Raw genomic sequence first — 13,151 nt, forward strand, 5'->3', positions numbered from 1 at the left:
TTTATTCCCCACATCTTAGAGGGAACTTCCAGATTGACTGCCTCTAAGTAAAAGCAAGATACAGCTTTCATGAATGTGTTAGTCAGGTTGTCATTGCTGTGACGAAATACTCGAGCTAATGGATGTATGGGGAAGGAAGGTTTGATGTGGTTGTCAGCTCTAACACAAGTTGTGTGGTCACCAGAAGGGAGGGAGTATGTTTGACCGACATCATATAGCACCCCGTTTAAAAAAAAAAAAAACCACAACGTAGAAGAAACTGCTCAACAGAATGAGTCGGAAACTTCATCATTTCTTTCTAAACACTAAGAGTATGGAGTGGGGGTGAAATTCAATCCTACATGCTGTGCTCCGGCACATGCTCATTTTGAGCCACCAAACCCCACAAGCCCAGCCTGGAGATGGAAACTGGACTCCAAGCCATAGCGAGTCTCCCTGCTTTCTTTGGGAGTGAGCCAGAAAGAGATAAAGGAAGTGTTGTCCCGGGGCAGCAGTAAACAGGCAAGGGACCAGAGGGCTTTTAATAAAACAGACCTTTATTGGGGCTAAAAATGACCCTAGGCTGACCCCACCCTAAATCCTGACAACGTCCAACTACAGGAATTTAAAGGAACAGAAGGCAGGCATTGCATCCCTGCGCACTGAGCAGGAAGCAGCCAGAACCTACAAGCAAGGAATGCATACACACATCTCCAGCACTGCAGCCCAAACAGTTTTCAGCCCAGACGCTGATGCACTTCTGCCTCAAATTTCTATCCTGTGACTCACAGGGAAGGCCCGAAGACAATAAAATATCCCAAAGACCTAAAATAGGTCCTCCTCCCCTCTGCCACCAGGGTGAGCTTCCCCAGGCATTTCTTCCTTTATTAGCCAGGCATGAATGGTAACATTGCCTGGGCTGAAGAACACATCTTTGTCACTGGTAAATATTAAAAAAAAAAAAAAATGAAAAAAGAAAGAAAGAAAAAGAGCCACATTCATAGAAAAGCACACCAGCCGTTCATTGATTAGCATCCAGTGCCACAGCCCTTCGCTGGAATTACAAACACTTTCAATGACACCGGATGGAAAGGCATTGTAGGAAAAAATATTTCTTAGACAGGATTGTCATTAAAGTGTGCCAAAAATAGAACTGTTTTTATTTAAGCATCCTCACTCCTCCAGCTTCTCCCTTCCCAGCAGCCCTGGCAGACAGCAAGGCTGTGCACAGGGAAATCACCAGAAATAGAGAAACTGGCTCCATTCATTTAAATTTGAGACACGTCAAAAGCAGACCTGTGAATAAGGTCTAGATGATGTGTCCTTCCTCTGCCAGCACAAGTGACAACGAGGCAGGGGGACACAACTGGACTGAAAATTCACTATTTAATAATCTCTAGGAGAAATGTAATTTTTTTCAATTTTAATTGGCCCCACTACCAGTCTGGTAGATCAGTTTCTCAATCTCTTATACCTCATGAGGAAGGAGAATTGGTCTCTTTGTGTCCAGCTTGGAGCTCCCATTTCATGGGGAAAGGACTGACTTGCGGAATTTGAAAATTCACCATCTTGAAGGCCAGGCTCCTTAGGTTTTGAAGTACAGAGGAGTATCTAGTTGGATGGTTGGTTGAGTTTTGGTTTTTGTTTTTTGGGGTTTTTTTGGGGGGGGTGGGAAGGGGAGGGTTGAGCTTTTTATCTGAAAATTTAAACAGTAAAGATTGTTATGACCCAACCTATGAAGCAACACATTCATATATGTTATTAAAAATTGAAATTTTGGGGAGCTGCCTCAGCCAATAAAGTGCTTACCACACATGCATGAGGACATGAATCCACATCTCCACCCCTCACATAAAAGCCAGGCCAGCTACATGTGCTTGCGTTTCCAGCATGGGAGAAGAGGAGGCAGGAGGAGCCCCAGGGCTTGCTGCACAGCCAGACTAGCACAAATTGTAGCTTCATATTCAGCAAAAGACCTTGTCTCAAAAAATGTAGGACAGAGCGTTTGGGGAAGAAATTCAACAATGACCTCTTGCCTACACATACATGCATACGTGCACACATATGGACCCGAATTGTATGTTTGACAGTCACAAAAACAGTGTTATCTAAATACACAGTTCCACTAGCCAGCGACATTAGTGGAGTATGTTCTGTGTGTAAAGACAAGTCATGGTTACTGCACTTTTAGTCTGTGTGCTTGCCACCCCAAGTCCTTAGCATTCTCTCTTTGGACTCTAACTCGCTATTGGATACCATATGATACCATCATTGTCCCATCTGTGTGTTTCACACGTCTGTCTTTCTTTCTCTCTTCACTCTCTTTCTTTCTTTCTTTCTTTCTTTCTTTCTTTCTTTCTTCCTTCCTTCCTTCCTTCCTTCCTTCCTTTCTTTCTTTCTTTCTTTCTTTCTTTTTGTTTGTTTTTTTGTTTTTGTTTTTGTTTTTGTTTTTGTTTTTGTTTTTGTTTTTGTTTTTCGAGACAGGGTTTCTCTGTGTAGTCCTGGCTATCCTGGAACTCACTCTGTAGACCAGGCTGGCTTCGAACTCAGAAATCCGCCTGCCTCTGCCTCCTCCCTCTCTTTCTGAACCTGTACTGTCCTCTGGTTTTTCTAACCCCCTCATCTCCCTCTGCACTGAACCAATACGGCTCTGTTGTCCTCAATCCGCCTCCAAGCCCATGCTTCAAGGCTAAGTAGAAATGTCACATTCTCCATAAAGTGTGTGCTGTTCCCTGCAGTAGACTTTGCTGAGACAGAAAAAGCAAGGACTCTGGCAACAGCCGGGCCTGAGTTCAAATCCTAGGTCTTTCCGTGTAAGACATGAGAACCCAGTTAAAGATAACTATCTTAATAATTCTCTTGATACCTTTGAAGCTTCATCAAGTGATTTTTTTAAGTAAAAATGATTCTGATTGCCAGTAAAGGCTTGTTGTGAATATCAAAAGAAACTATTGTTCAAGTACATATGTGATTTCTGGCAAAGCCACAGTAGTAGTTTTGTGTGCTTTTCTGCTTTTATAGTCTGCCTTTACAGCATGGCAATTTCTTTATTTGTCTTTTAATGAAGTATTTCAGTCTTTGTCTTCAGGGTCCACTCAGTCACAGAGCAGGGGTCCCCTTTGCTACATCATTGTATACCCCAGCTACCTTCCCTTTTGGTTCTCAGCAGAGGTTGAAATTAACTACTGTTAGTTCACCATAGGGAGAAGCAGGTTGAAAATCCTTATAACTTATACAATTTTAGATTTCTTTTCTTTTCTTTTTCTTTTTTTAGATTTCCTTTCCTATGCCTAGATTTCTTTGCCCACATTATTTGGATTTTAACCCCCCTAAATTATGATAAATCAATAATACTAATAATTTGTTGCTTATGTGTTTGTGCATATACCTATATATGACTTTCTCTTACAGTTGCATAGTACTTCCTATGTACCCAAAACAAGGCTCCTTACCTTCATATATTCCTTAGGCATAACATATCTGGGAAGGAGGTACCTTTCTAGTCTTCCTTTTAAAGATGAGAAAATTAAGGCTTGATTGAAACCTTGCAGCAAGCATGTGATAATCTTGAATTGCAACTCAGAAAATCTATTTCTAGAGACCAAGATACTTAACCACCACTCAGCACAGCCTCTAACTTTCTATCTCTGGATAAACCATAAAGCACACAGAGTTAGTTCAGTCAAGTACCATTTCACAGACAACATGGCCTAATCCAAGCGATGTTCTGATTGGCCAGCTTGGGAGCCTATGTGTATAGCTTGTACGTCACTGAAAATGACCTGTGGCTGTTTTGCAGCCCATCAGGTAGGTCTCCTAGGAGGCCCTCTGACCTCTCTGCTACATCCAGGCATAATCTGCCAAGAGAAGCATTTGTAAGGCGCAGAATCTGTATCATCGTGGGGATACCCTAAGATCTCCTCAGAAGAGAAAGAGAAAACCTGTCACGTGCTTGGCTCAGCCAGTGATACAAAAAAATAAAAAAATAAAAAAAATAAAAAATAGGGCTCTGGAAAGAACTTGGTGTTTGAAACTGAAGCTGAGGAAGGAAGCCTAGGTCCACAGCGGCAGCCTAACAGCTGAGGCGATTACAACCATCCTGGGGCTGTACTGAGTTCCTTTGCTCCACAGCCTCTAGGCAGAGCCTCTGCTAGCTAGCATAAGTGTCCCAGGGTCTGGGACCACAGGACACTACTGTTGGCTCAGGCAGTGCTCCCCAAACTCAAGTGCAAGCCAGTCATTTGGGACCTTGCTTAAAATACAACTTGTGACTCAGCAGACCTGAGTCGTCAGAGTCCATATTTCTAACAGGCTCCTGGAGGACCCATAGAGCTGCAAAGCCTACGGAATATCAGCCTTGGGAAGATGTTTGCATGACGTATTCTACTTCTTCCCAGAGGACCTTTTAAAGCTCGTCCTGGGTGAGAGTGTGTTGTAAATCTTTTCTCTAAGATCTATTTATTTTTATGTATGCATAGCCATGTGTGTCTGTGAGTGTATGGACACATTATTGCAGATTCCCACAGAGACCAAAAGAGAGTATTGGATCCCATAGAGCTAGAGTTACAGGTGCTTGTGAGCCAACAAGGGCTGCTCTGAGCAATCTCCAGTCCCTCTGCCATCAATCTGTAAGGCTCTGTAAGGTACAGAATCCCTCAGAACTTGCCTTCTTTTGGTTAAGACTCAGTTCCAGTTTTTAGTTACCAAAAAATAAAATAAAATAAAATAAAATAAAATAAAATAAAATAAAATAAAATAAAATAAAATAAAATCAAGACTAACAGTGATAGCTCCCCTTGCTTTATAAAGAAATCTAGAGAGACTAGGATTTGCATGGCTCCTTGAGGCTACAGGGACCAAGATTCTGTCTATGGAGATGTTCACATCACTTTCCAAGACTAATGGGACCAGTTCCAACCATCGCAGACACATAACATGATCAGGAAGAAGAGCAGAGGTCATACACACGGTCCTTTCCAAAGACACATACAAGAGGCTGTACACATGGTTTTGCCCTTCCACATCTTTGCCAGAAACCTCACCACACAGCAGTGGGTCAAGGAAGAGAGAGTGATGTGGTCCTCCTTCAGAGCCACCATAGTCACAGATAAACATCAAGTATACCACAGAAAAGACAGAGGGTGGATATACGGAGTGCTGAGCTCTTTCCAACACAACGTCTTAGACATTCAGAAAATGATGGGTCTGATCTCTTAAACAACTGGTTGTAGGGCATGCCAAGATATACATCCAAGTATCCAGAGTTCCTTTCAGGCTCTTGCCCAGTCACTACACAATTCTTCCTCAGATGTTATCCTTCTTAAGCCCAGTGGCAGAGTGGAGACCCCAAGGAGACTTCATCTTGTCCACTAGGAGTTGAAGTCCCTGTTAGGAACACCTGGTTATGTCTGAACTGTCAAGCTCCCAGTAGACACTGGGAAGTGCATTAGTACCTCTCCATCAGAGGCAAAGATACTGGAGAATGAGACCTGGGGTGGTTGCTGCACCATCTGACACCTCTGCACTAACAGGCAGAGGGCAACATCACAGTTATAGCATTTAGCAATTTTGTAGCAAAACCAGAGTTCACGAAAGCATCTCTGTGAATGGCTTGAAGAACAATGCTCAGGACTTCCTCTTCATTTCACTGTCTTTAAACGTTGAGCTGCCACCGGAGGCAGTGAGCCGCCTTCTCACCCTGCATCACTGAGCAACTGGGCACTAAATAAGCGAAGAAATTGAATGGGAGGTAGGAAGAGGTAGACGTGGTCACTGAGTGTCTCTTGTGTGCCTGTATTCTAGCCAAGGTGTTTACATACTGATTTAATGCTGATTATGATTGATGATGCAGACCAGTAGGGATCGAAGTGGGAACCACACCAGGTAAATATGTCTCTCAAACCCACCTGACTGGCTCAGGATGGCCATCAGGAGCCTTTCACGAAGACTTCCTTTCATTTCATCTGCAATCCACCCTTGCTCCCCCAGACACATTCTTTCACACCCTGACTGTGTTCATCATTTCTGAGTAATTAGTAAATTATAACTGCTGCATCTCAAGTTTGTGACATTCATTTGCTGTTTCCCAGTAATTCATTCCATTTGGAATTTGCTTTCAAAAAGAAACCAAAGTCTGTCCTAATGCAGCACACACGCCCTGGCCTCATTTATCACGTTCTGTGGCTGGTCCTGACGCCTGACAGGCAATTCAGGCTTTCTGAATGCGATTCAGGCATTGATTTTAATCTATGAAGCTCGAGCGTCTGGACTCTGGCTGCCATGGAAATGAAATAGCTTCTTCACACGCTGCTGCTAACTGTTCTGCAACGTGGGCTTCTGAGAACAGCTTCTGAACTTTTCCTGATGCAAAAATCTCAGATATGAATAGCTTCTTAGCTTTAACTACCACTGTTAATATAGAAGAGGAACCCCAAGTAAAGGCAAATACACTTAGTAAGCTTATATTCATGACCTGATGCACTGGATTTATTAATAATGTCTACTTAGAAAGAAATTTTAAAATGTACATCACAAGGTGACCACTACCATGCATTTTGTTTTCCAACAGGAACTCTGGAAGCCCAAGCGGGATGCTGGATACCAGGACGCCAATGGGGAGAGAGGTATTTAGATGTTGGCATGTAATCTGATTTTCTGTCACCAAGACAGGAAGTTGATGGCAAGGAAATGATTCTAGAATGCACACATTATGGAAGGAGGTGGGGAGGCGGGAAGTATTGGCATGATACTTAAGCTAGAAGTATAGTGGCCAGAAGTGACCCATTGAGCTATGAGTTAGATGTAAAGGAAATATATGTGTAATGAAGTGAAAGGCCAGTCTGAGGCTTCACACTGAATGGTTCCCAGGAGGATAAATATATGGAAACAGAAGACAGTTGCTGCAGGGGTCAAGAGGGGAAGGGGAGGGGAGGTGGCTCACCACAGCGCAGAGGGTGAGGGGAGTTAGGGAGGAAAAGTATTCTATAGGATGATATAGGTACCTATATGTTGCTGTATCTTCTTCAAAACACACAAAGCTACATGAAGCACAGGTGATCTTGAGTCAGTAGAGGAGAGACCGACAGTTGGGGAGGCAGCGCAATAGACAACACTGGGGGCTATTTGGGAAAGAAATCTTTGTGCTTTCTTCATAACTTTTTTGTGAACCTAACACTGTTCTCAAGGAGAAAAAAAACCTTTAAAAAAAAAAAAAAAGGGACTGGGGGGAAAAGAGTGGTGGCAGGCTGTGTGCCCAGGAAATATGACACCATCTTTGTTCCAGTGGGCCACGGGGGCTGGGAAAGGTGGGGGAGGAGATCAGACTGCAAAGGGGATTTAAATGCTCTCCACCACAGCTCTGCTTTCATTCTCTGCAGCCAGCCCAAGGTTCTGGCTGCCTGCCCTGACTGCTCACGTGGCCTCCATTCCAGAATGCAAGTCCTTGCTTCAGCTTTTTAAATTCCGATGACAAAGGAGTTGACGTGTTGACATATATCCCTAAGAGGATATATACATACATATATATATATATATATATATATATTCTCCCAAATAAGAATGTGTCCAAGAATAAGGAACTTCAGTAAAAGTAGAAACAGAAAAACAGAAAAAGACGAACCAAATCCCATTCTTAAGTAGCAATGGCAGCTGGGTCTGCTATGTCACTTTATTTTCCCATAGAAGAAGGCTAGAAGGCTGCTAGTTCATGCCTCATTAGAGATAAGGAGAGAGTCGGAAGGAACCAGAAGAAACCAGAAGGAACATGCACTTAATTGGATCCTTGAAATGTAACTTCCTATAAAATGTCCGATACCAATAACTTACAAGGTAAATGCTAATCTCAACCTAGGGACAGGAAAAGGTAAACTCTAAAACAGTTTTCCAGGACCCTCTCTCTGTCCTTTTCCAATCACTCAGTCCTCTTTAGCACCTGAAAACTCTATCCATAGGGAAAACTACAAACTTAGCACCACTTAGACTCTCCTTAGGGGTTACATTCAACAAAGCCAAGTCAGGCTGGGATATGTAGCTGCTACATTAGCTCAGGTATATGCACTCTCACTTTTTCAATACTCAAGGTACAATCCTACTGGTCAATCTCAAAACGATGCCATCATGGAGTTGATGCCCTCCCCCCAGGGCAGTAGCAGCATGGAACCTAAATACAGACTGCCCTTTTCAGTCTCCTAACATGAACTTGCAGGTAGCCAGTGATGCATTATCCAGATGTGTGTGCATCCTCACGGGAAAGAGGAGACAGTCACTTTATGATTGGCCAGCTCCAAGGGAGTCCCTTGTCAATCCAATTAAACTGTTCCACAGAGAGAGTGGAAATATTACACAGTAAGTGGAGCATGAGAAGAAGAGCTGACTACCCTAAGTACCAACACCATGACTCTTCACTCTTAGGGAGCCTTGGTACCTGTTGTTCTTGCCCCGGGTCCTCAAACTTAGTTCATTTACTGTTGTAAGGTTTAGTATAGCATCTATCCTACTCAACAGTGCTTTACTGGACTGTGTGATAGTTTGAATGCAAATGGCTTCCATAGGCTAGTAGGTAGTGACACTATTTGAAAGGATTAGGACATGTGGCCTTGTTGGAGGAAGTGTGTCACTAGGAGCGGGCTTTAAGGTTTCAGAAGCCGAAGCCAGGACCAGTGTCTCTCCCTCTCTCTTCCTGCTGCCTGCCGACCTGGATGGTACAGTCTCAGCTACTTCTCTAGCAGCATCTCTAGCTGTACACTACCATGCTTCCTGCCATGATGACAATGGACTGAATCTCTGAACTGTAAGCCTCACAAAATGTATTTTCCCATGCAAGAGTTGCTGTGGTCATGATGTCTCTTCACAGTAATAGAAATCCTAATTATTGACACGCTGGGTTCATCAAGACACTGCTTCCTTAAACTGTAACCTAAAGGGTGAATGCAAATGTCTACAGTTGGACTATGACTACATTAGAAAATCAAACTCAGACACACCACCTGGGTGGACTCACCAGACTGTCTCTAAGAAACTGAGTATTTGAACAATACAAAAACAACCTTTGCACGGTACATAGAAAGATTATCCCTATAAGATCAGTGCCTCTCTGCAAGGGCAGTGGTTTCTAAACCAGCCGGCTTCCAGGGCATATCACTCATAGCTGTGATGGGTCTGAGCAAGACATTTTCCCTATTCAAGTTCTATACCTGTCCTCCGTCCTGTCACAGTGAGTCTGCAAAGTTACCATCTTTTCAGTACATCCCCACCTTTAGAGTCCTTCTAGCAGGAAGCAGTGAGTGATACACTCACCTTGAGTTCACTATGGGAGCTCAGTTACTTTTTTTGCCTGAAGCACACATTTGTAAAGTATAGCCTGGAAGAATGCCATGTAAAAGCTACTCGATTCCCTAGAGAGTGAACCTAGCCTACCTCTTGGTCCAGGACTCAACACAATTTCAATTTCTCCCTGTGAAGCTACAAAAGATGACCTGTTCCTTCTTCTGGGTGTGTGGAACCACAGCTGTTAATCCAGGACTGTGATGGAAGTCAGGAGTTTATGGGTAGGAAACAATGGTTCTCACCCAGAAAATAGCTTAAGTCCCGTGTGTGTGTGTGTGTGTGTGTGTGTGTGTGTGTGTGTGTGTGTGTCTGTTAGAGGGCAGGGAATCATGAAAGGTCTACAGAATTACTTCAATACATTTTTCTCATTGTGGGGGGGGGGGCGGGGGTTACATTCTGCAGTAACTGTTAGACTCTTTGTCCAACTAGACTCGATGACACCGACAGTGAGAGAATTCTTAATGAGAAAACTGAGATAGCAACCATAATAGGTCACTCAAACAGCAGAGTGCAGAACTAAGTCCTGGGGTCTCTCATTCCCCAGATATCCAAGGTGGGACCTACCCACCGCCTACGCTCCACTCTGTGCCAGTCTCCTTCCGACCAAAGCTGGAGACTGGCAAGTGTCAACATGCCTGCCCCCAGCCCACACCTCCTTACCCATGCCACTAGCAATCTAGCCTACATTTGTGCACATTCCTACAGAGACAATTTCCATAGCAACAGCAAAACCATATCAAAAAAGGCACCTGAGCTATGCTTTCAAGGTAAATCACCCTCTTGAAGAAGTCGTCTATTCTATGGAATTACAGGCTAGTGCCACTTAGAATTCATTACCTCGCTAACACTATTAATGCATGTGCATATTCCTAGTCCTGGGTCACTGGTTTACATTTTAATTATTTATAAATATTTTACTTTTCTCTTTTTAAGCTGTCCTTTCCGGACAGCTATGGTTCGGCGGCATTTTAATGATCTATGAAGGAAGAAGCAAGAAGCAATCACAGCAGGAGATTCTGAGTGCCTACTATTTGAGTACCCTGCACTCCTACCTAGCAGAATTCATTTTCAGAGAAATGCAAGCAGAGGAAGGGCTGCCTTGAGCCCAGGCTGAGTCTTATGCAAAAACAGCCAGCTTTACAGACAGCATCCCAACGGTGGTGCATTCTTCACCCAGGAATCTTGAACAGGGGGCAATCGGGAGAGAGAGATCTGTGTGAGAGAAAAATGAACATGAGAAGGGTGGGTGGTAAAAAAGATTCATGAAGAGCAGCAAATTCGGGGCTCTCGCTGGGGGTTCTGCTTCCAAACTGTTCACCTTCCCAAAACAGGGCAAGGAGGTGGGGAAGGATGCTGCTGAGTGGATTTCTTCATCTGATGAGTGATGCTCTGTCAATACAGGGTGTTTAGCCATCTGGGCTTGCTTCCTTGAGACCCTACCTGCCAGCCCCAATGAAATCTCTTCTTTTTTTGAATTAAAAAAAAAATTTGTATGCAGTACTAGATTTCTGACAATATCATGTGTGGAGTTTGCCGCTCTTTTAATTTTTCATTTTGTTTCTTTTGGGGTTGGTTTCACTTTCATTCATTTTTCCTCATTCATTAATCCTCCCCCCCCCCCCACCCAGGAGTATGGGCCACCCGTCTCCCTGGAGATTATCACTGTGCTGAGATGCTAATAGACGCAGCCCTTGTTCTCCTAATCATCTAATAGAAAATTAAATAGAAATCATTCATTTACTAAGCAATTACAGTTACAAACTATGATGAGGACAATGGGATACAAGCACATAAGACTTCAGATGCTGAGCTGTGTCCTTTACAACATCCAGTGGATTCATAGATCTGTCCATTTGGAAAATAGACAAATTAGCACATAGACCATTTAAATTAGCCCATGGTTTGGCTTAATCAGCTCTTTCCATCCAGAGTCCTGCGATGGCGTTCCAAAGAAGCAGAAGGATTATTGGACTCAATGGACAATAAAGGAATAGTTCAGCAACACTGAGAACCAGTGGTAAATCTGCTTGAGAAATTTAAAAAAACAAAAACAAAAAACTATTTACAGCAGTGAGGTGTCAGAAGCCACACAGAGGGAGCGTGATGGACGAAGAGCAAAGCCAAGAGCTCAGTCAACAGAACAGACCCAAGGATGCTCTTTCCAACATTGCGCATCCCTCAAGAAGGGGTGACTGTGGAGGACCGGGATGGATTTCAAACTCATCTGTCATCAGTACCATCTCAGGCTGATTTTCAATAACTTCATGGTTAAAAGCAGACACAGGTGTTTGGCATGCTCCACAAAACCAAGTGGCATCTTTGTTGTATTAGAGTTTTCCAGATGGCTAGGCTGGATCCTGCCAACCGTAGCAGATGGGAAGGGTTCCCTTACCTGGACTGAATCTGCACATCCGACAGTTGCTCTCTGTCAGGCTTGGCTCCTGAATGAGATAACGTAAGAGGTGGCTGAGGTCAATGCACAGTCTCCAGACTCTGAGGCAGACCTCAGTTATCATACATAACTGGTCAAGGGCTTAATCTTTCCGGCTCCCTTGCCTTAGTGAAATGGGTCAAATAACACATACACTCAGTCTCTTGCTTTCCTTCATGTTAGCCTAAAGCTAAGGCAGAGTCCCTTGATTTGCTTTTACCTAAGCAGTCACAGTACCTTCCTCTGAATAAGACCAGCCCCTAAAAAGAAAGCTCAGACATTTTACCTTTCTGGTGACAGAAATGGAAAGAGAGGGTTCCTAGGGGCTGTCTGACACCCCAATTGCCCTGCTCTCTGTTGCCCTTGCATGGCATGTGGGCATTTAGCTACCATGGCACTCTCTCCCTAAGTTTAGAGCTCAGAGGAGTGTTCAAATGCTTTGTGCTTGAGGCCCAACAAGGGCTGCAAAGAACTAAAGAGAATCTCCTCCAGTAATTTCCCCTTCTCTTAAGTATGATTCTAAACTTCCTTTCAGAGCCTGACTCTCAATGGGATTTTGCTTTATATCAGTTGGAGTTCTTCCATCTTCGGCTTTAATTAATCTGAGAAGTGTTTAGGATGTCCCTCTCTGTGCCTGGAGTGGATTGATCCTGAGTCAGGAGAACCATGTCCTCCTCCACACAGCTTGCCAAAAGCCTTTGTAAAATGGAAGTCAGGCATCTGTTTATGAGGCAACTCCTCCGCTGTCAGAAAATGAGAAATAAAGGCACACACGTGAAAAATATAGAAAGTAGTCAAATCTGACATGATGCAAGAGCCTGCATCAGACTGGCAGTTCTCTGTCCACGAGTCCTGACTTGGCATCACTCTCTGAAACTCAATTTCCTTGAGCTGGCCTAGGTACTATCAGAAGATGCTAGAAAACTTGGGTCCTGTAGACTCTACCTACGGGCTATTCAAAGTCTCCCTTCTTGTCTCTCTCCATCATCACAACCATCTACACCATTGTCACCATTTTCTTCCTTAGAAATGAAAGCACCTGATCACCCAGCATGCTTCCATTCTTTCACGCCAGGATTCACCATCATAGCCATAGGGGATCTTCCCAAAATGGACTCAGACTTTGTCATATGCCCCTATCTAAAACTCCTAAAGAACCTCAACTGCCCTTGGCATAAAATATTAGCTACCTAGCAGACCTTCCATGGTCCCTTTTAGCCCTGTTTCTTCTCTGACCTTGTCTTCCTCCCTGTTCTGTGGCCCCACCATATTCATCCTGCTTTCTTTGTCTAAACCACACCCAAATTAAGTATGTATGCACTTTCGTCTAAAAAAGTTCTCTTTCCCAATGTGCTCATGCCTTCTGGACTTTTGATGGCATGAATGCCTACTTCTTCCTCCCTCAAACTAAGACCAG

At 43.7% G+C, this 13,151-nt stretch overlaps 2 long non-coding RNA genes across 2 annotated transcripts in view; one reads left to right on the plus strand and one right to left on the minus strand.

The window, feature by feature from the left end:
- The window catches only part of Gm32081, a 37,116-nt gene that overhangs the window by 22,868 nt on the left and 1,097 nt on the right, over positions 1-13,151 (plus strand). The window contains exon 2 of the long non-coding RNA XR_386675.1: positions 6,548-6,602. This is a non-coding gene — a long non-coding RNA (predicted gene, 32081). The remainder of the gene's footprint in view (positions 1-6,547; positions 6,603-13,151) is intronic.
- Positions 9,409-13,151, minus strand: part of Gm32027 — a 47,357-nt gene continuing 43,614 nt past the window's right edge. The window contains exons 2-3 of the long non-coding RNA XR_386674.3: positions 11,696-11,744; positions 9,409-10,515 (exon numbers count right to left, since the gene is read on the minus strand). This is a non-coding gene — a long non-coding RNA (predicted gene, 32027). The remainder of the gene's footprint in view (positions 10,516-11,695; positions 11,745-13,151) is intronic.

This window comes from Mus musculus, chromosome 19 (assembly GCF_000001635.26).
Source record: "Mus musculus strain C57BL/6J chromosome 19, GRCm38.p6 C57BL/6J".
Lineage (NCBI taxonomy): Eukaryota > Metazoa > Chordata > Mammalia > Rodentia > Muridae > Mus > Mus musculus.